This window comes from Myotis lucifugus, unplaced genomic scaffold (assembly GCF_000147115.1).
Source record: "Myotis lucifugus unplaced genomic scaffold, Myoluc2.0 scaffold_309, whole genome shotgun sequence".
NCBI lineage: Eukaryota > Metazoa > Chordata > Mammalia > Chiroptera > Vespertilionidae > Myotis > Myotis lucifugus.
In genome coordinates, this window is record NW_005871357.1 from 938,808 (window position 1) to 963,154 (window position 24,347).

At 41.6% G+C, this 24,347-nt stretch overlaps 1 long non-coding RNA gene across 1 annotated transcript in view; it reads left to right on the forward strand.

The window, feature by feature from the left end:
* LOC111828246 overlaps nucleotides 1-3,070 on the forward strand; it is a 3,638-nt gene extending 568 nt beyond the window's left edge. The window contains exons 2-3 of the long non-coding RNA XR_002832048.1: nucleotides 2,467-2,704; nucleotides 2,916-3,070. This is a non-coding gene — a long non-coding RNA (uncharacterized LOC111828246). The remainder of the gene's footprint in view (nucleotides 1-2,466; nucleotides 2,705-2,915) is intronic.
* The last annotated feature ends 21,277 nt before the right edge of the window (nucleotides 3,071-24,347 follow it).

Genomic DNA, 24,347 nt, shown 5'->3' on the forward strand with positions numbered 1-24,347 from the left:
TCTCCGCCTGGTGTCACCGGCTGACCACACCGGGCCTGGTGTCCACAGCCTCTGAGAACAGGGGCCAGGTGCCGAGGCTGCTGGGAGCTCACCCATGGGCTGACCACACCGGGCCTGGTGTCCACAGCCTCTGAGAACAGGGGCCAGGTGCCGAGGCTGCTGGGAGCTCACCCACGGGCTGACCACACTGGGCCTGGTGTCCACAGCCTCTGAGAACAGAGGCCAGGTGCCGAGGCTGCCAGGAGCTCACCCATGGGCTGACCACGCATCAGGCTTGACAAGACTCGGCTGTCCACACTGACACAGTAACTGTGGATTAGGTAGAAAGGGTGGTGACACACCCTTACAAACGTCCTTTAAATTCACAAAATAATGAGTAGCTGGACTTCACAATTGCCTCAATCAAAATAGTTCATTTTATGAACACAATGCACACACACTTTTAAAAGGAAAACAGAACTTTCACGTGTGCTCTGCACACTGCTCTGTCTCACTTTGGAACACTAGTGCGCTGTTAAAGCTGTGACTTTTTTCCCATCATTTTAAGGCAGCTGCACATTTTCTTAATTTTTTTAAAAATTAATTTTGCTCTATTTCAAATGTGCAGATTTCAGTTAAGTAGGAATTCTGTTTGAGGATATTATTAGGAATGCAACTAGGTGGCTGATAGGGTCATTCAGTGTGAAAAAACCCAGCAAATCCTTTTCTTGGGTGCCAGTGTCCAAGCCGGGAGTACCGGGTGTGGAGACTTCCCATGGCCCAAGTTCATGAGTGACAACTGAGCCCTCCACACCACCCATGCTTTACACTCCCCGTCTCCTTTCCCTGACAGCCCCCCCCCCACGCCCCCGCGTGCTACTGTTCTCTCTTTATCTCTTACAAATCTTAAACGGTGACCTTGAACCCTGACTCTCTCCTATTCCCAGCCCCGATGTTTCCTGTGGACAATATGTTTCCTGTCACTGCTCAAGGGTAAGCTGTCCCAGGAAGCAGACAGGACTGGGAGCGGCCGCTCCCCCCATTCTTTTTTTTAAAATATATTTTATTGATTTTTACAGAGAGGAAGGGAGAGGAATAGAGAGTTAGAAATATCGACGAGAGAAAAACATCGATCAGCTGCCTCTTACACATGCCCTACTGGGGATGTGCCCACAACCAAGGTACATGCCCTTGTCCGGAATCGAACCTGGGACCCTTCAGTCCGCAGGCCGACACTCTATCCACTGAGCCAAACCGGTTAGGGCTCCCCCCATTCTGATGCCCAGTTTAAGCAGCCTCTCTTGGTTTTGATGATATTTGTGAGGCTTGCGTTTCATAGGGCCCCAGTAAATGAGGGCTCATAGACTCTCATTGGGACATGCTAATAAGGAGGAAAAAGAGAGGAGGGAGGGAATGAAGAAAAGGTGAAAACAGGAAGAAAGAACAGGAAAAAATGAGGAAAGGTCAGAAGGGGAAATGAGAGAAAAAGCAGGCTACTAGAATTTTAAAGAAAAAATGAAGATGTCCCCTGACCTGTTGGGATGGGGGGGGGGGGGGGGGAGGCCGGTTCTGGACGTGCAGGGGGCATTTCTGCAGCTTGTGACCGAGAGTGGCAAAGGCAGGGTGATGGTGTCTTGCGCAGCCCTTGCCTGGGATGATGGTGAGGTAAATGCCAGGGCCGTTATCTGGAAAGGTCAAGGGGAAACCCTGATGTAAGACACTGGGCGGCATTTACTCATGCCCATGGACTCTGAATGCCGCGTCTGTCACCGTCATTCCTGTGGCGGTCAGTTGCTTTGGAGAAGGTCTTGGGGAAACAAAGAATGTCCTCATTTCTGCCTTTAAAGCTGATGCCTTCATCGGCCGTTTCAGATCACACGACAACGTCATGGTGAGTTTCCCCCCAAGTTACATGTCTGGTGTGGCCTGTTGTGAGCAAATGGCAGGCGCTGTCCTCCCTGTGGCATGTGGGCGGCGGGCACAGGAATGAGAAGTCTCCCTTCCTCCCGAGGGCGGGCTCGTCCCTTCGGGTCTCCAGGGAAGCTAGGCTCTCACAGACAGAAGAGGGCTGGAGGGTGCGAGTTCTCTCAAGCAACCCAGTCTTTTCTCTGCACCTGAGACAATTCCGGGAGTTTCGTTAGGCCTAAGGTGTTTCTACAGGGTACAGCAGTCGGCTTCTCATTTTTATGAAAAATGCATTGGTTGCCCCGAACTATTCAAGGTTTCTCCTGAGACAGGCAGAGCCCACACGACAACACGACAGGCGATCGTTCATGGCACCTTCTTCCTCTTCTCCAGCGACACCCTGTGTATGTTCCGCAGCATCCCAGGCTGGGCACCAGCCCTTCCCTCCTCATCCCACCAGAGCTGCCTGACCTGATCTGTTTTATGTCAAAATATTGAGGGGGAAAGATTTTATTTGCTTTTGAAAAGGCCCTTTGACAATTCTTTTTTCAAGTGTTCTAAAACATGACATTTACCTTCTAGAACTACCTGAACAAGTTCTTGCTCTCTGCCAAAGCCAGCACCTCCCACAGTGCAGCTGTGGGTGCAACCTCAGCAGACCCCTGGAGCATGCCAGCGCCTCCTCCTGACCAGGAACCAACCTGGGCCACACCAAGCAAGGTGACCGAGCTCTCACCAGGTGAGGGAAAGAGTCCCCCACGCTAAGAGCCCTGGCTAAAAAATGCTCCGCAGAGGATGTATGGAGAAACCATAAATTCAGGTAGGTTTTAATTCAGGTTTTGTTTTTTTTTAATTACACTCATTTAACAGCCTTGACCAAAGCTAAAACATAACTCAACATGAGCAGGGCTGACCCATGCTCTGGGCTGGATTTATAACCAGCTCCTCCCTGTGAGCCACGAGGCATTATTCTTGGACCACATTCCTACGAGTTGATTCTCTTTCCCCTTATGTCGCGATGTTTTTACCAGGACTTTGAACCTGCGAACAAGAGAAGCCGCCCTCATCTAGACATGCCGGATTGTTGTCAGAGGGCTGGTGTGAACTCAGCTCATTTTTACACACACTCTGCCCTGTCTTCGTCTGCTCAGCTGCCATAACAGAATACCACAGGCTGCAGGCATAGGCAACAGTAAGTTATTTCCTCACAATTCTGGAGGCTGGAAGCCCAAGATCGAGGTGGCAGCAGCACTGGTTTCTGGTGCGAGCGAGCTCTCCCTCTCACTGCGTCCTCACCGGGTCTTCCCTCTGTGCTGTGCTGGGAACGAGATCTCTGGTGTCTCCTCCTCGTCCTATAAGGCCACCAGCCCTTTAGAATCAGAGCCCCACACTTATGACCTCACTTAACCCCAGTTACTTCCCTAAAGACCCTACTTCTCAATGTGGTGACATTGGGGGGTTAGGGCTTCAACGTATGGATTTGGAGGGGACACAATTCAGTCCATAGCAGCCCCCTCTGTATAGACAAATGTTAATTGTTAAGAAAGAGTTGACTCTGATTCAGATGCTTTGAGACCAAGGAAATGTATTTATTTCAAGGCAGATAGTGCACCGAAGCAGGGTTGTGTGTGGATGGAAGGAAGAGTAACCAAGATCTGCAGAGAGAATAATTAATTCCACAGCAGCCAAGCTATTCCTGAAACTCCACCTGAGAGAGTTGGTTGAAAAATAGCCTCACTGAGCTGTGTATAAAAAAATGATAAGATACCTGTATATAGAAGCCAGATTTTACTCACAACTTTGGGTCTTAAATTTATCTGCCTCCTAGTTGGTACATCAAGGTACTTCATAGTGTAAGAAGCTTCTACTGGCCAGCCGCCTGGTGCTTTCATACATGACGGGACAGTCATTAAACTGGCAGAAGACACCTGGGGATAACTGTGGCTGTCTAGGGTTTTCCCAAGCGAAAGATAGAAGCTGATCAGCCCAGTCAGCACTGAGATTCTATAGGTGACCGAGAGTCAAAGCCACAGTTGTTGATTTCAGAGTATTTAATATTTTGGTTGCTGATTGAACAATTGGCAAATATGTCCATGCTAAATTAGTGTTTGATCCACAAAGAAACCTCAAGAAGTAACTTCAATCATCCTTGTTTGGTAGTTTCAAATGCCAACTCTTCCTTTTAACTTGAATTAAAATTAAATTTAGAAATTCAGCCTTATTTACAAATCACAAAAAAGTTCTGAGAGATCAACTGTCAGTATAGTCAGCCAAGTATCAGAAGATCAAGGTAAGTATTCTGAGAATGAAGGGCACTTTGAACATAGTAAATTTTTGTAAAAAAAAAAAATACACAGAATGAAAAATGAAACATGAAAAAGATTAAGATGCATTTGAATAATGACATTAAGTTAGGAATAAATTTTGTGTTCAAATTTCTACTTGATTAAGAATTTCTCATACTATTTTGGCAAGAATTGCCTTCATTTTTAAGAAAATGCACTTTCCTCAAAAAAAAAAACAACTTAGAAAGTCAGTTTAAGTCAGCGCTTTTCAAACATTAACTCAGAGAATTTCCACTGCATTTGGGAAAGACAACATGATCTGGAAAATGTCACCACCGAGGCCCCGTGTCCCTGGGCTCCCACAGGAGGCAGCACAGGTCCTTAACATGTCACTTGCTTGTGAGACAGATTAACCGGCCGTTGGAGGAAAATACATTCCTCAGAACCAGAGAGGTTGGGCATTCTGACCCATTTCCAGCAGATTCGAATTTCACTTTTTACTCTTTCTCTCCTCGAAAGGAAATACATTTCTAGAGATGTACTAAAATCCGGGTACCTTTTCCAAGAGATGAACAACAGAAGGCTCAATGTCGTTCAAAAAACAGTTTGCTCAGAAAGTTAAAGTGTAGAATTATGAGAGCTTAGAAGAGAGGAGGTAATAATTTTAAAGTAAAACTATAGAAATCTCCTGGCCAAAGAGTGTGTGCATATAAAATTTTAAAATGCTAATAGGCAAATTAAAAATAAAACAGGACTCTAGTGTTAATAAAAATATAGATCATCCTGCATACAGTACAAACCCCAAGTAAGTCTAAATGTTGTTAACAAACTTCAACTTTCAGGTGATACTTTTATTTTGCTCTAATCATATAATACTCTCTCCTATAATGACACATTAGGGAAATAAGCTGGTCTTGAAATAAAACACTCCTCTATACAAATTTTGATTAGACCCTTGGCATTAACTTTGGCAATGGGTATGGAATGTATGAGGTGCTTATTGGTCCAAAATTAAAGACCTTGAAATAATAAGGGTCTTCGGACTCTGCTTGTATAATTTGTGTCTGAAGATTGGAATCTATTGGAATTGGAAGAGACTTCTGCAGATAAACTGAACTCTAGTTGGTGGTTGATTAATCTAAGGGGTTCAGTGTCATTAAGCATGCTTTAATGATAATTTCCTTTTTATGTACATGATCCACTAGGCTGTTGTAGTAACAAGATCTTGTCATTGGCATTGGATATTGGCTTTCCTCCTTATACAAAACTTGCAATGCTTTGTATATTTTGGAATTTTTATTACATCAAAGGTGACTGAGAAATTAAAGTCACTTACAAAGCAATCTGAAAAAAAATAATTCTTCTGTTACATTTGCCCTAAACCTTGATAGTTGGTGGCTCAGATCTAACTGACACCCTGCTTATAATTGCCTCTCCTGCACAGAGCTTTTCCACAGCATTTCATCTGTTTTCCTAGAGTTTATGTTAATTTTTCCATATACCATGGTTACTTTCATTGAAAAACATTGAATAATTACGCATTCATTCATTTCACATAGTATCTTACAATATGGAGATGACCAAGTTTGGGTCATATAATTCCATAAGCATTCAAAAAAAAGCAATTCTTTTTTAAATTAAAATAGATGCATGCATTATTAAAAGATTTCAAACTATGGACTAAATGCTACTTTTTCACTTTTCAAGAGTTCCATCAAATATATAAAAACAAACAAAAATATCAAGTCAAATGTATGCAAATGGAGGACATGAAACTAATAGTGTAATTTTGAGGGTCAGTGGGTGGTCTTTCTAGATTTTCTCCTTTTATACCTTTCCAGTAGCTGCAATCCTCAGGCCCTGATCCAGATTAACAGACTAACCTCTGCAACCTTTAATTTCCTCGTCCTTTTATTTTTCATTTCCCAGCCCACACTCTCCCCTCTCAACCCTGCAGGAAGCAGCTCTAAGCTTCTCCCTAGGAAACATCAAAATAATGAAAGCTGAACGAAGCCTGTTCAAAGCTATGCTCCTCGGGATAAAGAAATAATCCAGGAGCTGGGATGGAACCTCTGACCTCTTTGAACCATGAAATTGGCCTTCCCGTTACATTGCCGTTTAAATTTTCTAAACAGAAGCCAAATGCGTTGTACCTAACAGTCAATTTAAAACATGATACCTGGCAACCTTTTATGTATTTTCCTTCCTGTAATGCTGTTAGGAACGGCAGTCATATTTGAAAGGAAGGACCAAAGCAGAAATCATCTAAAATTTTATTTTTCTCTCTTGCCCTGGTTTTTCCTCTTTTTCAGAGAACACTCCTGAGACCCCCGCACCTCAGGATGTGCCCATGGGCTGTGGAACCATATGCCTGAAGCAGTCTTAAGCTGTCAAGTTTCATTTTAATAAACAATTTTTAATAGATCTCTAACCATGGTTGTAAGTTTGTGTTTGTCCCTTCTTCAGACTAAAATAGACAAAGGTTCAAATATCTGTTTTTCTTTATCACCAAAGAAATCTGATGATTTTTCTGTCCATAGGTTTATTGCGAATGAAATGCAGAAGTTTCAGGACTGCAGACAGCACCTCATCCAGCGGTCCTGGCAGGATATGGCCACATTTTCCTGACTTTGTGCTCTCGTATGTGCAGCCTGCTGAACTAGCCTGCTTTTTTAAAATAACAGAACAACCTAAATTCCCCATGGCCTCGTGAGCCTCTGTGCCACAGAGCTCCATTTATATTAAACCAGACGTGTCCACGTCATTTCATATTCTCGGCCGTTTTTCTCCGTAGCCAAGTCAACTCAACCAGCTAAGTTTTGAGATCATATCTAAAAAGAAAATCTCAGTTGCCTCCCACGAAAGGAATGGGTTTCATTTAAATGTTTCCTGTTTTCATAAATACATTGCCTGATGGAACTATTGTGTATAACACAAAGTCGGCTTCAATGAGAAGCTAATTGTCACAATTAAATTTCAGCTCAAGCCATAGAAAAAAAAAGGCAAGAAAGGTGAAAGAGGGTGGATACTGTTCTTATTTGGGAGGTTGGAATGTCCTGCATTGTGGTCCAGGACCTCCGTCATTCGACTGACAAGTTAGTTGAAGGCACGGTTCAAAGATCAAACAATCGACAAATGAGGAAATTCCATCTATTTTTGTCATTGGCAGCCTTAAATAAATTGAAATATTGGCCACACGTATCCATCTATGTCTATGTGGGAAACATTATACCCAAAGCCATCTACCAAGTTGAATGATAATGACACAAGATCCACCCTGCTTAGGATCAGAGCATTTCCAAAAAGAATCCAGTTTAACAGAAGCCTCCAGTACCTGCTTGTGTACATGGTTGGCATACAAGTTAATGACGTTGATTTCAACCACTTGTTTAATTATGAAGGGTGTGTTTTTTGCCCGTTAGCGTGATGTGCTTTCAAGTCAAGCTGGAGTGAACGTGTTTTACATAACATCCACTTTCTTCTATTCGATGTTTTACATCCTACAGAACTACATTGTCTGATGATCATATTGCAACATTTTTCATTTAGTTTGCAATTGCCTCTTTGTTTTCAGTATTTCTTGACCCACTTGGTTTAAGCGTGTTTCCTGAAAACAGCATATGGGTTTTATCTCCTAATAGAAGAGTTCGATTCATTCCTATTTTATTAAAGTCATATACAATTGGTTATATTTTCTACCTTACTTGATACTGTCATTTCCTCTTTTTCTTAGTTTTGTTGGTGTTACCATAGGTAGCTAGTTATTGTTAATGGGAAGAGAGCAGTGAAGTCAGATATTGTTGAGCATAGTCAGCTGGGGACTCTGAGCCTGTTTGCTTATCAGGCTACCGCTTCACATTCCCCCCAGGGAACCACCAATCCATTCATCAGATCTCTGTGCGTAGGGATAGAACAAAGCGGGGAGATAAGTACATGCAAAATAAATTCAATGTAGTGCAGGGAGAGGTGCTTGACCCTAGAGGCCTGTCAGTCTAACCTGGGAAAAAGATCATTGGCTAGGGGGTAGAGCCAGTGCAAGTCCTGAAAAACTTAGGAAGTTGGTTGATTATTTTGAAAAAGATCGTGGTTAAAAGCCCAAGAGAACAAAGAAGTTCTCTCTCTCTCTCTCTCTCTCTCTCTCTCTCTCTCTCTCTCTCATTAATGACCCACACTCTCCTATTTGTTGGCATTCTCTCTTGCCTGGAAATATGCTGACCATGTGGATCACCAGCTTTGTTGGCTCCAACGGACTAAGCCAGTGGTTCTCAACCTTCCTAATGCCGCGACCCTTTAATACAGTTCCTCATGTTGTGGTGACCCCAACCATAAAATTATTTTCGTTGCTACTTCATTACTGTAATTTTGCTACTGTTATGAATCGTAATGTAAATATCTGATATGCAGGATGTATTTTCATTGTTACAAATTGAACATAATTAAAGCATAGTGATTAATCACCAAAACAATATGTAACTATATATGTGTTTTCCGATGGTCTTAGGCGACCCCTGTGAAAGGGTCGTTCAACCCCCAAAGGGGTCTCGACCCACAGGTTGAGAACCACGGGACTAAGCTTAAATATGAAACAGAAACTCTCTACGCTGGCTTTTATGTTGGCCCTGCTGAAGCCATGGTTGCCTTTTTTTCTGTGGTGGAACAGAGAGAGATGGGACATTGGAAGCCCAGTGTCACCATCACTAATAAATCATCTTGCCACCATACCACAATCTCCTGCATGTAGGTCCTTGGAATTCCTTCCTCTTGATCCTGTGGAAGAGTCTAATTTCCACCAATAGCAGCATGATTGCCGGGGTGTTTCTCAGCATCTAGAAGGGGTCAGGAATCTGGAGAAGGGCTTCGAGTAAATTAATAAAGAGACTAGACATGAAATATAAATTTGGAAGGCATTTTGGGGCGCCAGAGGAGAACTACCTTCAGTAACCAAGTTCCTCGAATCTCTGGACCCCTATCTTTTTATTAACACAAATTGCCCTAAAGCAAAGCAGATATACATATCAAAGGTAAGGTTTAGTATACAGTAGGCATTGTCAGGTTGGGGGAACTACCCTGGCTGTCAGGCAGCACGCAATAATATATGCAAATCTTTAGGTTTGGGGAAATGCATTCAGCTATTTCAGCAGCAGGTAGTATATTCAGCCCTGCTGAATATACAAGTCCATCAACCTTTTGAGGACTTCTTGCATTTATTATGACCTGCTGGAATTAGCTTTCAGCATATGATCAACAAAATTCACTTCAAATATCCACTCTAGTCTATGAACGTCACTCTCTGTCCTGTCAGTCACAGATGCATATTCTACTATTAGATAAAAGCAAGATTAAAAACTATCTTATTTAATAAAACCCATAATCCTCTTGTCCACATCAATTAGATGACAGCTTTGAAATACATTTATTTCCATCCTTTCTTTCCCATCTCCCTGTCTTCCCCACGCTAGCAATTCCACAACCTTTTCTCTCCCCTAAGTTGGCTGAGATCCTTTGGTGGTGCAGCACACAGCCTTAGTGCTCATCAATGAAGAATGAAGATCCCCTTTGTTTTCTGTGTGTCATTTCCTGGCTCCCTGACACCTAGCTGAGGTCACATGACAGATTCTGGCCAATGAAATGTCAGTGGAAGTCATGGGGGTGGTTTCTGAGCTGAGTCCATGAAAAGTTTTGTGCACTTTACAACCTTCCTCTTCCTCTCTCAGAAACATGGAGAAGCCTTGTCTGAAGATGGTAGAGCCACACAACGTATGTGGCTTCTAGATATTTGAGAGGTCTGCAGAGGTCAGCTGTCTAGAAGAATCTCAGAGAGTAAAGAGGATTATCAGTACAAGCAAGGGGGAAGTGGGTTTCTGTTGCAGAAAAACACAGAAATTTGGGGCTACTTGTTGCCAAAATAGAGCTTATTCTAGCTTCCCTTTCATGGGTCCTTATTTGTCATTTGTATTATCTGTCCTCGTACAAAGATTCTTGTTGGCTTTTCAATGCCTAATATGTAAGGGGCAGATCAATCCTTTCATTTTAAATGATATGGAAACGCACTCAATCCAGGGATGTTTCAGCTCAATAAAAGTTATTTTTGGCTATTTTTTAAAAATGAAGTACCTCCTACATAGTAAGGATTAGACTATGTGCTTTACACATTTTTTAAAAATTCTTTAAAATCCGACAATTTTAGTTACAATGGTTCCCATTTAGAGTTTTAGAGAATGAAAAGCTAGTGGTTAAAAGCATATGCTCTGAAGACAAAAACAACTGGTTATGTCACCTTTCATATCAGTTAGACGGAAAAAGCGACCGTGTCTACCTTTAGGATTGTTGCAAAAATTCAAAGTGGAGGCCAAAGAAACCAAAGGCGCCCATGGTGATAAAGGGAGTATTGGAGTTCACAAAATATTTTCATGGTTAGTGTTTTGTGCCAAGAAAGTAAGTCAAATGTCCTTTGGAACACTCTCCTTCAAAAGTTTAAGAGAAATAAGAAGCAGTTTCTAAAAGCTCAGAAGTAGTGACTCTAGATACATATTCACAGACATATTTTAGCTGTTCTGAGTGCAAAAGCACTCTAAAATCAGGATGATAAAGCAGAATTTTGCTCCAAAAGGTTCTTTTTCTTCTTATCAGTTAAAATTCAGTCCAAGAATCTGCCAAATCCTGAATAATTATGTGAAAGATCTAATCTTCCTCCCTTGTCATTATAACTCACAGAAAACAATGTTTAGTTTCAGCTCCACAGAGTTTTGCCTGCAAAGTTGCAAAGAGCATTTGGAGGGTCACATACCAGCAAACAAAGCCATGGCTATCACAATACTCACACACGTCAACAAAGGAAAATAAACCAAGATGTTGGAGGAGAGATATCCTATAAACCAAGAACACGCACAGGTGACCGCCTGGGCATTGGCCCACTGTGAGAGCATGACATAAGGTGGCCCGCTACAGGACTCCAGCCCTCCTCTCCTGCACAAAAAAAACAACACTATGATGATGATAGTAATGGTGATGATAATGAGGATGATGGTGCTGGTGACAATGATGATGATAAGAAGTTTCAAAAATTCCTCTGGTCACAAATTCCTGTGTTGACTATCTCACTTGGACAGTGGCAACCACATCTTTACAGGACGACAAGGTGACTGATGAGTCCTGCGGGATAATTGGAAGACTTCCAAACTAAAAAATGACCACATATTAAAGTCAGTGGCAGAGGGGAGATGAGAAAGGGAGAATCGTTCCTCCACAAAAGAACATGATGACACTAACATGTCATTTTGGAGGCGCCGAAGTCTAAGGAAACCAACCCATGCTGCCACAAGTCCAAAGTTAGGAGAAAACTAAAAATCATTCATTTCTACATGTAGTCAAAACTACACCCGGAAAAGTTGGAGGCCAACTTCCTATGACAGGAACTAAAAACAAACTATGTTCAGTTTTCAAGAGCAACTAGAGAGGGTTTAGGAAAGCATTTTCTGACAGAAGAGGCTTCTCAAATAAGAAAGGAACTTTGGTTCAAATATTAAACTCAGAGTGCAAGCAGAAAAACACTAACTCTATGTAAGGATGCCCCCTCAGGTGCCTTCACGAAGACCCCAGAAAGATTTATATTCATGACCTCTAGACACATTCAGATGGGAAATGTTCTTTAGGAAACGCCTCTGTTAAGACAAAAGTTCGGGTTTCTAAAAGTCTTCAGGATGGGATTCCACAGAAATCACACCCACTGGGGGCCCAAAGTGGAAATGGGCTTCTCTTTCAGAAGCTTGTGCATATAAAGTTTGCCTAAAGGGTTAGGTTCATATGTTGACATATACAAGTTCCTACAGCATTTTAAAAGAAATTATACTCACTGAGACTAAAAGGGACAGAAACAGTACAAAATAAAAAGGCCTTTGCCGCCCTGACCGGTTTGGCTCAGTGGCTAGAGCATTGGCCTGCGGACTCAAGGGTCCCAGGTTCGACTCTGGTCAAGGGCATGTACCTTGGTTGTGGGCACATCCCCAGTGGGGGGTGTGCAGGAGGCAGCTGATCGATGCTTCTCTCTCATCAATGTTTCTAACTATTCCTCTCCCTTCCTCTCTGTAAAAAAATCAATAAAATATATTTTTAAAATAGTTTAAAAAATAAAAATAAAAGGCCTTTGCCTGGCTGGCATGGCTCAGTGATTGAGTATTGACCTATGAACCAGAAGGTCACGGTTAGATTCCAGTCAGGGCACATTCCCTGGTTGCAGGCTTATTCCTCAGTGTGGAATGTGCAGGAGGCAGGTGATCAATGATTCTCTCTCATCATTGATGTTTCTCTCTCTCCCTCTTTCTTCCTCTCTGAGATCAATAACAAATACATATATTTTTAAAAAGTCTTTGCATTTCTGAACTTTGACAGACAAAATATAGGATAAAAACAAAAATAAAGAAACAAAAATCTGCTCAGCTGTAAACAGGGGCTACAGGTCATGAAAAAGGAAGAATGACTTAGGGGGAAGGACAAAGAGCCCAGGATGGATCTGAAAGCCACTGAAAATGCCTCTTGGGTTGTAGGTTGAAGCCTGAAATCGAGGATCTGGGAACCTGTTCCCCGCTGGATTCCAGAACTGCTATGAAACAGTGGTTCTATTTTGAATACTAAAGTCTACTATGGTTGCCCTAAATGTGTCTGACTGTATGTTTGCTGATGTGGGGACAGATAACCTGTCTCTTCAGTTCACAGATCAGATTGGGGGAAACCCTACATGAGGAATTGCATTCAAGGTATCTCATGCACATTTCACCCAATTTAAATGACAAGATTCTGTACCTTCAGCCTGAGATGAAAGACAAAATAGAATGAAACTTTTGAGGGTGTTGAGAGTGGCTGTATTTTGTGTGCCATACGATATGAATTGTTTTGGCCAGAGGGCGAATGGTGGCTTACAATATTTCCAAAAGATGGCCACCAAATATATCCCATCCAAAATGCTTTTCTGAAATATGCTTTGCTACTCTCCCAAGGAAAAGTGCAGTCTATTCACCTCCCTTGAAATCTGGACGGGCTTGTGGTTGTTTTAATCAGCAAAATGCAGTGTGAGGGATGCTGTGTGCCTTGTAGACTGGGGCATAACTACCATGGTGTTCGGGTGGTCCAATCATCTGAGACTCTCCCCCCTTGGACACATCTATCCACCATTCCATGTCTATCTTATCTCACCCAGAGAAGCCATGGGTAGGTAATCCAGTCAAAAGTCTTAACTAAGTCCAGCCTTTGAGTCAAACCAACCCAGAAACCAGATACGTGAGTGAAGAAGCCTTCAGATGATTTCAGCCTTCAGATATTTGAAACTGCCTCCACTGAGGCCCCAGACCTTATGGATTATACACAAGCCATCCTTGCTGTGCCCTATCTGAATTCTTGACCCACACAATTAGTGAATGTAACACAATCCCTGCAGTTGTAGAGTAATAAGTATGGATTGCTTGTTCCATAGCAATAGTAACTAAAACAAGGTAGATCAAAGAGTATGAACATTGGGGAAGAAGTGACTGAAGAAATGTTGGAATGGTGAACAGACACAAATACTACAAATACTGTGTTTGCATGCCTCCACCATTTCAGCAGTTCGGCTTTTCATGGGCTATAATGCTCCTGAAAGGGCCGATGAGACCGATTAGTGCTAAATGCATTGTATGTGGCTTATGAGAAAGAAGCCAGTTTCCGACACGTACAGTGTGGAGAAAGCCTGCCCATCAACATGTTTTTGTGTGATTTTTAGGGAGATGCTTGACAAAATGTAAGCCAGTAATTTGTTTTCAAGTCCGCCTGGATTGCCAAAATACCAATGATGTCTAAAGCATGGGGGTTAGAGGCAGGGAGAAGGGAAAGTGGAAAGAAATTTTAAATTATCAAAGAAAGGTTCAGCCCAATCCATTTTAATGAAAACAAGACTTTATAGCAAAGTTGCCAGATAGTCCAGTGGATTCAAAGCATTTCTAATTCTCCACGGTCCACAAGATGCCTTTTCCGTGATAATTGTTTCCTCCACAAGCAGAGATGGGCATTTTATAGGCAGACTCTCCTACCAGGTAGGTCTCTATGTCTCTTATTGAAAACATGGCTCACTCCCTGTGTAGATAAGAAATATTAGGTTTTAGACCAAGATCCACCCTCTTTTTAAACAGATAATGTTTAAATCAGGAAAAACGACACAAGTCAACCTGCTCAGATAAAGAGCAGGACTTCCGGGTGAGGAAATCTCTTCATACTAAAGAAAAATCACAAAGTGATAGAGACCAAGTTCATGACTAAGAGTTGTGTAGAGAGCAATACGGCCATGTGTTGCTAAGTGCCAACAATGTGAATCTGACCCGTCGCTCAATGTATTAGTTCTATGTTGCTGCATAAGAAAGTCCCAGAACCTGAGCAGCTTACAACAGCGTCCATTTAGGACCTTCCATTCCTGTAGGTCAGAAAGCCAGAAGGGCTGACTCCTCTGTTCTGAGTCCCAAGGCGACTTCATGGTGTTGGCTGGGCGGACTCCATCTGGAGGTTCTGGGGAAGAATCTGCTCCAGGCTCATGGATGCTGTTGGCACAATTCAGTTCCTCCCAGAGGCCGCTCTCAGGTCCTTGCCCCAGGGACCCTCCATCTCAACAGTGTGAAATTCCTCACATAGATTTCCTCATGCTTAGGACCTCTGTGAGTTACTCAACTGCAGCCAGCTGGAGAACATTGAAAAGCTCATGTGATTAGGCCAGGCCCACTCTGAACATCTCCTTATTTTAAGGTCAACAGATTCATAATCCTAACATCAGCAAAGTCACACAACCAAGGGAGGAAAAGCCGTGTAAAGGGTCATTGGGGTCATCTTAGATTTCTGCTACCACAGATAGTAAACATCAATGGAACCACTTTGTTAAAAAGACAAACAAAATCCATTGACCTTCACTGCTCTTTTTTTTTTCAATCCTCACCTGAGGATATTTTTCCATTGATTTTTATAGAGAGTGGAAGGGAGAGGGAGAGACACAGAGAGAGAAACATCGATGTGAGAGAGACATATCAATTGGTTGCTTCGGAATGCACCGTAACCAGGGCCAGGGATGGAGCCTGTAACCGAGGTATGTGCACTTGACTAGAATCAAACCCAAACTCTTCAATCTGCAGCCAATGCTCTGTCTACTGAGCCAAACCGGCAAGGCCCATTGCTCCTTATTTAGATGGTCAACTTCAATGCTTGGGAACTGTGGCCTATCAGTGGGAGCTTGATTTCAGAGTCAGAAAGAAAACTCTGTGTTCCACTCCTTCTTTGGCCAACTCACATATCCATTCACCACACTGGATGTCAACATCTACATTTGAGGGGGGGGGGGGGAGAAGGAAACAATATATATTTCATAGGTTTTCAAAAATAATTAAATGAACTAATAAGGGTAAATAATTTCTAGTTCTATGCTTTCTACATGGTGGGCATGCAAAAGAAATCCCCAGGTTCAGACTGCCCTTCTATAAAATCCTGGTGGGTTGTAAATACAGTGGTTACTTCACCCCTTATCACCCCAAGTAGCAGCACTTTTTATCCTTTTATTGGGCATCCGTCACATGTCAACCTTCTGCTTTATATAACACTCAAATTAAGGCAGAGCAATAAGTCACCAGAGGATTAATATTGGAAATTAATTCTGGGTATACCAATATTTATTGAGTTAGGCTACAGCAGTTAATATCAATGTATAGTTAGTGGGAGAATTCAATATGGAAAAGAGAAAAAAAATAATGAAAATCTGGTACATTTGCTTTCAATTGTAATGGTAATAAACCCTGGAAATAGTCTGTTAATTTTTATAACAACCTTATTTTTTAGGAGACCAGAATCAGGAGGCAGTCATGTCTCTTTCTCTATTAGTTTATAGCGTCAGTTACGAATACCTATGTTTGTCATGGGTCAAAATATTTTAAGGATGTCGACAAGTATACTCCCTCCCATTTGCTGATGAAGTTTGGAAATAATTTAAGTAGCTCCTCCAGGACCCTTAAGTACATTAATGCTAGGATCTGGGAAATTCCAGAATAATCGTCTCCTTTTGCAGAGCAAGCCCTGAGTCTTACATCAATTCATGGGCCATAATGCTTCAGTGACATTCCCACACTTTTCGGATGTTGCTATCCTCACACGCATGGAGACAGCTTGATGAAATGAGGTAAGCACAAGACAGATTCAAATAGCATGTGGACCCAGGTCACATATAATTTGGTCTGTTAAGAGCTTAGAACTTGTTGCCAATCCAAAGTGCATATCTCATGACTTCAGAAATACCATATTCCCAAGTTTATTTATTCCTGTTCTGTACAGAGCCCCCAGAGAAAAGGCACCCATTTTACAATCAGTTGTTGGTAATAATAACAGACATGGAAATTCACAGAGATTTGAAGGAAAACAGATGTTTCTGGGCTTCCCCCCAGTATTGAAAGAACAACAGAAAAACATGCCTTGCTTGAGTATATGTTCTACACAAAAACAAAAGTGGGGGGAAAAAAGACTGCATTTCTCCTATAAATGGATTCAAAAACTACTACCAAAATAATCACACTAGGCCAGACCAGAGAGTTGGCATTGGTATTGACTCATCTGAAACCATTCCAGAAATTTGGAAGCACAGAGCTGGTTGCTATCAATGGATTTTTGGAATGGAAAAAAAGAAAAGCTGAAAGGATTTTGGAAGTATATTACTAAGTGGAACTCTCCAATTAAAAAAAAATGTTTTTAATTCTTGAAAATTTTCTAATATTTGGAAATGTAGGTGAATTCAAATGTTAGAATTATGATTTTAAATAAATAAACGACTAGTTTATATACAGAAGGGTCATACTTATTAAGGCAAAGTTTAAAATTAGCTTCCAAGAAGTAAATGCAAATTGTTTTCTGATTTGGACAGTTTGCCTAAATCTCTTTGGTTCTTTGTCCATTCCTGTGACTTGGCCAATGTATCCCCAGTTAAACAACTCAAGCTACATAACACTTCATTTGGGCTAAGAGCTATGTTTCAATTGCCAGTCCTCCAGTAATCCAAAGTGGCAGTCACAGAAATACTTTGTCAATTATAGCGTTAATTCAGAAGTGTTTCTTGATCTTAAACCTAGTTAATATGACAAGAACTTTATTTAAGAAAGAACTAGCATACAGAAACTCCTTTGTAAATAGGCTAGGTTTTTTGTTGTTGTCTTTTTAGGGTGTCAATGAAAGAAACATTCAAACCTGCAGATAATTTTTATGAGTTCATTTGAGCCAAACTGACAACAATTGCCGGAAGCAAAATCTCAATGGATTGAGAAAATGCTTCAGAAAATGACAGTTTTACCACTTATTTAAAAAAAAATCAGAATCAAAGTGGAAGACAGAAGGAGGTTCCATGAAATCCATTGGAATTGGATAAAAAGTAAAAGGAATAAATACATACTTCTTTTACACTGGTGGATGTAGGATTGTTAATAGTCAACAACGTACATGATAAAAACAACAATGAGGGGTTTTGTGGCCTCTGCTCAGGTGTAGTGGTTGTGCCCTGAGGGGTTCAAGGTAAAAAAAAAAAAAAGGAAATTACCCTGACATTCCAAAGGTATGTTATCCTAGATGCCAAAAGGCAATAGACAGGCTCAGGTAAGGAAGATACTGGCCCAGGACATGACTACATACCATGACTTGCTTTTAGCTGGAAAGTTTTAATTCAGACCATCCTATGTGGTTACTTTGAGGTCTCCTGGAACTCTCACACAAATATGCAGCTTATCCAGGGGTTACATATTCAATAACAATTCACCTTTCACAAAAGCACTATTTGTGTGTGTGTGTGTGTGTGTGTGTGTGTGTGTGTGTGTGTTAATCCTCACTGGAGGATATTTTTCTATTGATTTTTAGGGAGAGTGAAAGAGAGAGGGAAAGACAGAGAGAAACATCAATGTGAGAGAAACACATCGATTGGTTGCCTCCTGCATGAGCCCCGACCGGGGCCAGGGCTGGGGAGGAGCCTGCAACCAAGGTATGTGCCCTTGACTGGAATTGAACCGGGGACCCGTTGATCTGCAGGCCAATGCTCTACCCGCTGAGCCAAACCAGCTAGGGCCAAAACCCCTTTTAACAGAAACAATATTAAAGGAATGGAGGGGTGGGTTACATAAGCATTTATAATCTTGCCTTCCAGATGATAAGCAGAATCCTCCTTTCGAAGCACGCCGCAGAAATGCCATTAGGATTTTCCCACTATTGTTTAGTTTTAGATAAATCTGGACCCCCCATGTCTCCCAAATATCCCTTCACTTTTCCCAATGCCATACTTTCCCGGCACCACCCCCTTTCTGGGAGTCTGTCCTATTCCCACTCTCCTTATTGACATTTTATCTTTGTTAGTTTTATTTTTTTTTTGCTCAAAAACGATTCTTCTATTAAAAGCTATTCTATCAAACCGATTGTAAAAAGAATATTATTTCATTATGAAGCACTCAGAAGATAAAGGACCATAAGAATAACATTTTAAATTCACTTTAATTCTAGCATCAAGAGATATGGTTAACATTTTGATGTAATACTCTTGGCAGACTTTTTTATTTTTTGTGTATACATTTAAAAACACATATCAGAGTATACATAGTATCTCATCAACTCTATTCTCATTAGTGACTGCAATATAGACATGCTAACAAATAGAGCTATTTCCACACTTCTTCCCTTGATTGTTTCTCTAAAGTTGTGTATCAGTCATCTTCGTGTACCTTGCAGCACCCAACACAGTGTGGCATGCAGCCACAAAGAGCAATACGTGTGCGGTAGGGGTCGCTGAGTCGGCTCCGATTCCTGGTGACAATATGAATGAGTGGTGTCTGCAATGTCCTCTCCTCACAGCCCTGCGCAGCTCCTGTACATTCATGCCTATGGCTTCTTTTATGGAGTCAACCCATCTCATATTTCATCTCCCTCTTTTCCTGCTGCCTTCTATTTTTCCCAGCATTATCATCTTTTTTTCAAAGAACCCTGCCTCTCATGATGGGCCTGAGAGCAATATACATTCAGGTATAGATTTTGATTTTGCAACTTTTGTCTATTTACAATGATCAGAATAAAAAAATTCACTAATGTTGAGTGACTTTTCAGTTCGATTTTACATAAAATTTTGTTTCATATCAGAGAAATACAGAGAAAATTTGACCCATAAACCATGCATATGATAACATATACTTATATTATTATATATAACATAAATACTCAAATATTTGTTAAATAAATTTAAATTTTTTTAAAAATCTAAAAAATAAGATGGTTATAGAGAGAGATAAGGCTCTCTAAAACAAATTAGGGTCCTTGTTACCCCTGGATAAGGTGGAAGTTCCATCTTCCCAGCTGATACCACCTTGGATGGCAGAGGTAGGAATTCCTTCTTTACTGCTCCCCATTTGTCCTGTGCTGATACCATGGAGTAATGGCTCAATACCCCAGGACCAGGGTGAAAATGCTCCTTTGACATCACCCCAGCAGGGAGTGGAAGGATGCATCAATTCTCAGACAGGGTTGGGAGACTGGATCTTCAACCATCTCCACCTACTGTGTGGGGAGTGGAGGGATATATCTTTACCATCCCATCGGGCAAAGGTGAAAGTGCCAGCTCCACACCTAACCTTCTCTAGCACCATCTTGGGGAGTTGGGGTACCTCATTGTAGCCTGACTGGCAGGTTAGTCTACCCACTGATCTTTTATTGGCATGTGTGGGACTGGGGCCACGATTTTTTCTGTAGTGTTTGGCTGGAGTAGAGAGAGAGGTTAGTAACGAAGTTTTCTTGCTAAGGTGCCCCTTTCCTGGACCTTTGGCTAAAAAAAAGAGGCTTCTGTTGGGGCTTTTGTGTCTGCCCTTGTTGGTGTGTCTGGCTTGCCAAGTTCTTTGTCTCCAAGTACAGGCTATATGAGTCTAAGAGAAAAGGCAGGGAATGTCCCCCGTGCTAATTCTTGGACCCTGAGTTTCCTACCCGATCTTCCTTCTTTTCTCCATTTTTTAGAGCTTGTTTTGTGTATAATGTGTTGCCGGGACTGACCAGCAGACCCTGAACGACAGGTGAATGATTACTCTGATACATGTTTCTGTGAAAGAGAGGCTAAGGGACTACCTGGCTGTAGCCACCAAGTAACCTTGTTCACCTGCCTCCTTAGGCTTTAATTGTAACAACAGCCTGAACTAAAATTAACTACTATCAGCAGGGTAAGCATCCTTGAGGAGACACATTTGTCCTTCAAGCAAGGATGTGTCTAAGTAAACACCTGGGAGCGCAGACTTGTTTGGAAAAGTCAAGGCAGGGGCAGGCGCCTTCAGCAAACTCCTGTCCCATGCCTCCCCACAATGGGTGTGACTTTTAGTCATTCATAGAAGAATAAATGTCTATTCTTTCTTCTCAGAGCACAGTCTTATGGCATGATTTTAAAATGGTGCTGTTTCAAAGGCATACCTGGAAAAATTCACATTATTAGTGATTTTACAACACATTGTGATCCCCAAGTTAAAACTATTAATGAAAAACCTTCGTGAAAAATTACTATTGAAAATCTATACATAGAAAATTCTGCCAAATATCATTCTTGTGATTAAACACATGCTAACATATGTAGTAACTCCATATGTTCATGTATTTCCAATTATCTAAAATTTATTTGAAGCACAAAACACTGTTGGCAGACCACTCCAAAATGATTATTCTTTCTCATCTTTTTGACAGGAAAACAGAAAACCATATGATATGAGAAATCCTTTGTATTAGCGGCCTGAGGTAGGTGATTTCTTCCACAGCTTGCTCAGTTTCTGATTGTCATTGTCATCGGACCACGTCAACCTATTATCAAGGTGGAAATCACCCAGAAGTCCGCCCTTGGGGAATCAAGATGCTAAACAGTGGGCTGAGACCCATAAAGAACTGCTTGCATTCCAGATGAGGGGATACTTAGGAGTTCATCACATCATAAAAACAATAGATGTTGAAAACTAAAGGAGGATTGGTCACAAGAATACAAATGTTCTGAATAATGAAAAGAGCAGTTCATTGTAAAGGCTTTGGTGTTGAGTATAAGAAGTCTGAAAGGGTATAATATGTCTAATGGTCACATTTTGTATTGCATTTACTTGAGGCCAAGATTTTGAATGTAAAATATCTGTCAATCTGGTGGTTCTTTCTAATTATCTGGATTTTGACTTCCTATAAGTGTGGTCTCAAATTTAACATCAATTTTGGTACACAGTACACAACACACAAAACCACACTGAGATGCTAAAGAGGAAACTAAGAATGGAAATGGGAAGGAATACTAATAAAAAAGCTCAAATATTTTCTAAATATATGTCTTAGAATCTAACTTTTGGTGAGGATTGTGTATGCTTTGGGATACAGTTGAGCAATGCACAGGGCCATTCTCATGGTTTCTCACCATCTAGTTGCAGTCACATATCTAAGGGTGAGGAAAATTCTGCTCTTATGACATTTTGGTATTAAATGATGTGAGCTTTTCTGCAGTAGTTTGACACTTCAGGATCATCAAAAGTAGTAATTTAAGCAAAATGTAGGGGTCTTTCATTCTAGATACAAAGAAGTAGCAATGATTATTTTTGGGTAATGTTGACATCCTGCAAATCTACACAACCATAAAGGACCCTAGTTTACATACTAACTCACTGAGAAGCTGTCCATCTAATGACTGAATTAACTTTATAAACATTACCCAGTTTCTTGTAGTAATGCTTCCTGTGGATTCTTTCTCCAAATGTCTTGATTGCCAAGGGAGTTCCTAACAGCATTAAACATTACCTCCTGTCTGAGGCCTTTCCTGATACATTCTCATAAAGTTTCTGCTCTCTCCATGGTACTTTCATCATTTCTTACATATATTTAGGTAAGGGGTTTCCCATTGGAGGTGATTTTGTCGCCTAAGAAACATTTGTCAAATTGTGGAGACATATTGGTTGCTACAACTGAGGGGGTGTTACTAGAAACTAGCAAGTAGAGACCAGACATGCTACTTAATATCCCACAACTCATAGGAAAACTCAAGACACATATAGCCTACAAGACTCAATCATGATGAAATAGAAAATCTGAACAGACCAGTAATGAGTAAGGGGACTGAATCAATAATCAAAAATTCCCATAAAGAAAGTCCAGGACCAGATGGTTTCACTGGTGAATTCTACTAAACATTTAAAGAATTTTCATCAATCCTTCTCAAACTCTTCCACAAAACTGAAGGGTAAGGAACTAACTCATTTACTGAGGAAACAGTTGCCATGATACTAGACAAGTTAAGAACACTGTATGAGGAGAAAACTACAGGTCCAAATCCCTGATGACTGACGTATGCAAAAATCCTCAATAAACACTAGAGCGCCGCATTCAAAGCACATTAAAAAGATCATAAACCATGGGATGCCAGAATCCCTGGGATGCCAGAATGGTTTAACATACATAAATCAACAAATGTGATATAACACATCAACAGAATGAAAGAAGAAAATAAAATATCACATAATCATTTCATCCTTCAAATATCTGATAGTTATTTATATTAAAAATCATTGTTTGGGAGGCATCCTGGATCACTAATTAACTTTTAATTATTAAACATTTCATTGCAATTAACTAGCACATATTCTTTGAAAAGCAATATTTTAATCAATAATTTATGAAGTCTAAATGAATGAATACTGTGTTGAATAAATGATTCCTTAAACCTGATATAATATCAGGTTTTTTGGAACTTACCTAATTAATTTTTTATCTTTAAATTATTGCCATTTATCTACTTGGTTAGCCACTAGATACTCATTAAAGGCAAGAATTATATCTTATTCAGCTTTCTAGATTCACTGAGTTATTTACCTGAGTATCTTCCTGAACATTATTATTAATATACTAGAAGCCCTGCACATGAATCTGTGCACCAGTAGCTCGCTGGCACCCTCCTGTAGCTCTCTGCCTGCTGCCCCGCTCTCCTGTAGCTCCCCCCGCCCCTCCTCTCCCCCCACCCCCCTCCCCATAGCTTGCTGCCCTGCCCCCTCCTGTAGCTCTCCACCGCCTGCTTGTAGCTCGCTGCCCCACCCTCCTGCTGATCCGTGATCCGGTGGTTACAGGGTCAGTCTTTACGTAACGAGTTTTCATATTACATATTTATTATATAGGATTAGAGGCCCAGTGCATGAATTTGTGCACGGGTGGGGTCCCTCGGCGTGGCCTGCAGGGATTGGGCCAAAACCGGCAGTGAAACACTGCCTGCTGCTCCTGCCTACCGCTCCTGTTCATCCTGGCCCCACTGCACTTGCCACGGGCTCTCGCCCAGTCAGTCCTGATTGGGGGAGGCTTGCGCCCCTGAAGTGGTGCTCGCCAGCCATGAGCCCTGTGTCTGGCACCTGTCCCAAGAGGGATGGGGGAGGGGGGGCTGGGTCGTCATCAACCCTCTGGGCAGGCGGTGGGATGCCCTTGTTGGCCCGGGATCCAGATCTGTCCTGCCAGGTGTCAGGAGCCACCTGGCAGCTGCGTTTATATTGTTTCTTCTTTGTGGAGTGTCTAGGGAGGGGAAGTGGCCATGGTGGCTGAGGCAGACTTCTAGGAGGCTGGCAGTGCTGGTCTGTCGGTGCCTGGCCCATTCTCTGGCAATTGGACCTTCAGGACTACTGAGGAAGTCAGTGGTTGCTGCCAGACTGGTGGGCTGCCAGGACAGGTCAGTCAGCTGACTGGCATTCCTGCTGTGGGAGTGCACTGACCATCAAGGGGCAGCTCCTGTGTTGAGCGTCTGCCCCCTGGTGGTCAGTGCATGTCATAGTGACCACTCAATGTTGCTTAGGCTTTTATATATATAGACTAGAGGCCCAATGCACGAAATTCATGCAAGGGGCTTGGCCCTTGCAGCCCCGCCTGCCTCAGCCAGCCCTTGCAGCCACAGCTTCATCCGGAAGGTCATCGGGAAGGAAGTCTGGAAGGTCATTTGGCTGTCTGGTCTAATTAGCATATTATGCTTTTATTATTATAGATGTGGAATTTAATGTGATTGCATTAAGGCTTATTTTCATGATGAAATTAAAATTTGACAATAATGGGTTGAAGTTTAGGATATTTTACTGTTTTACTTTATCTGTGTTTTCTATATATTCTTGAATACCCTTCAATAATTTAGCAATAAAAAAG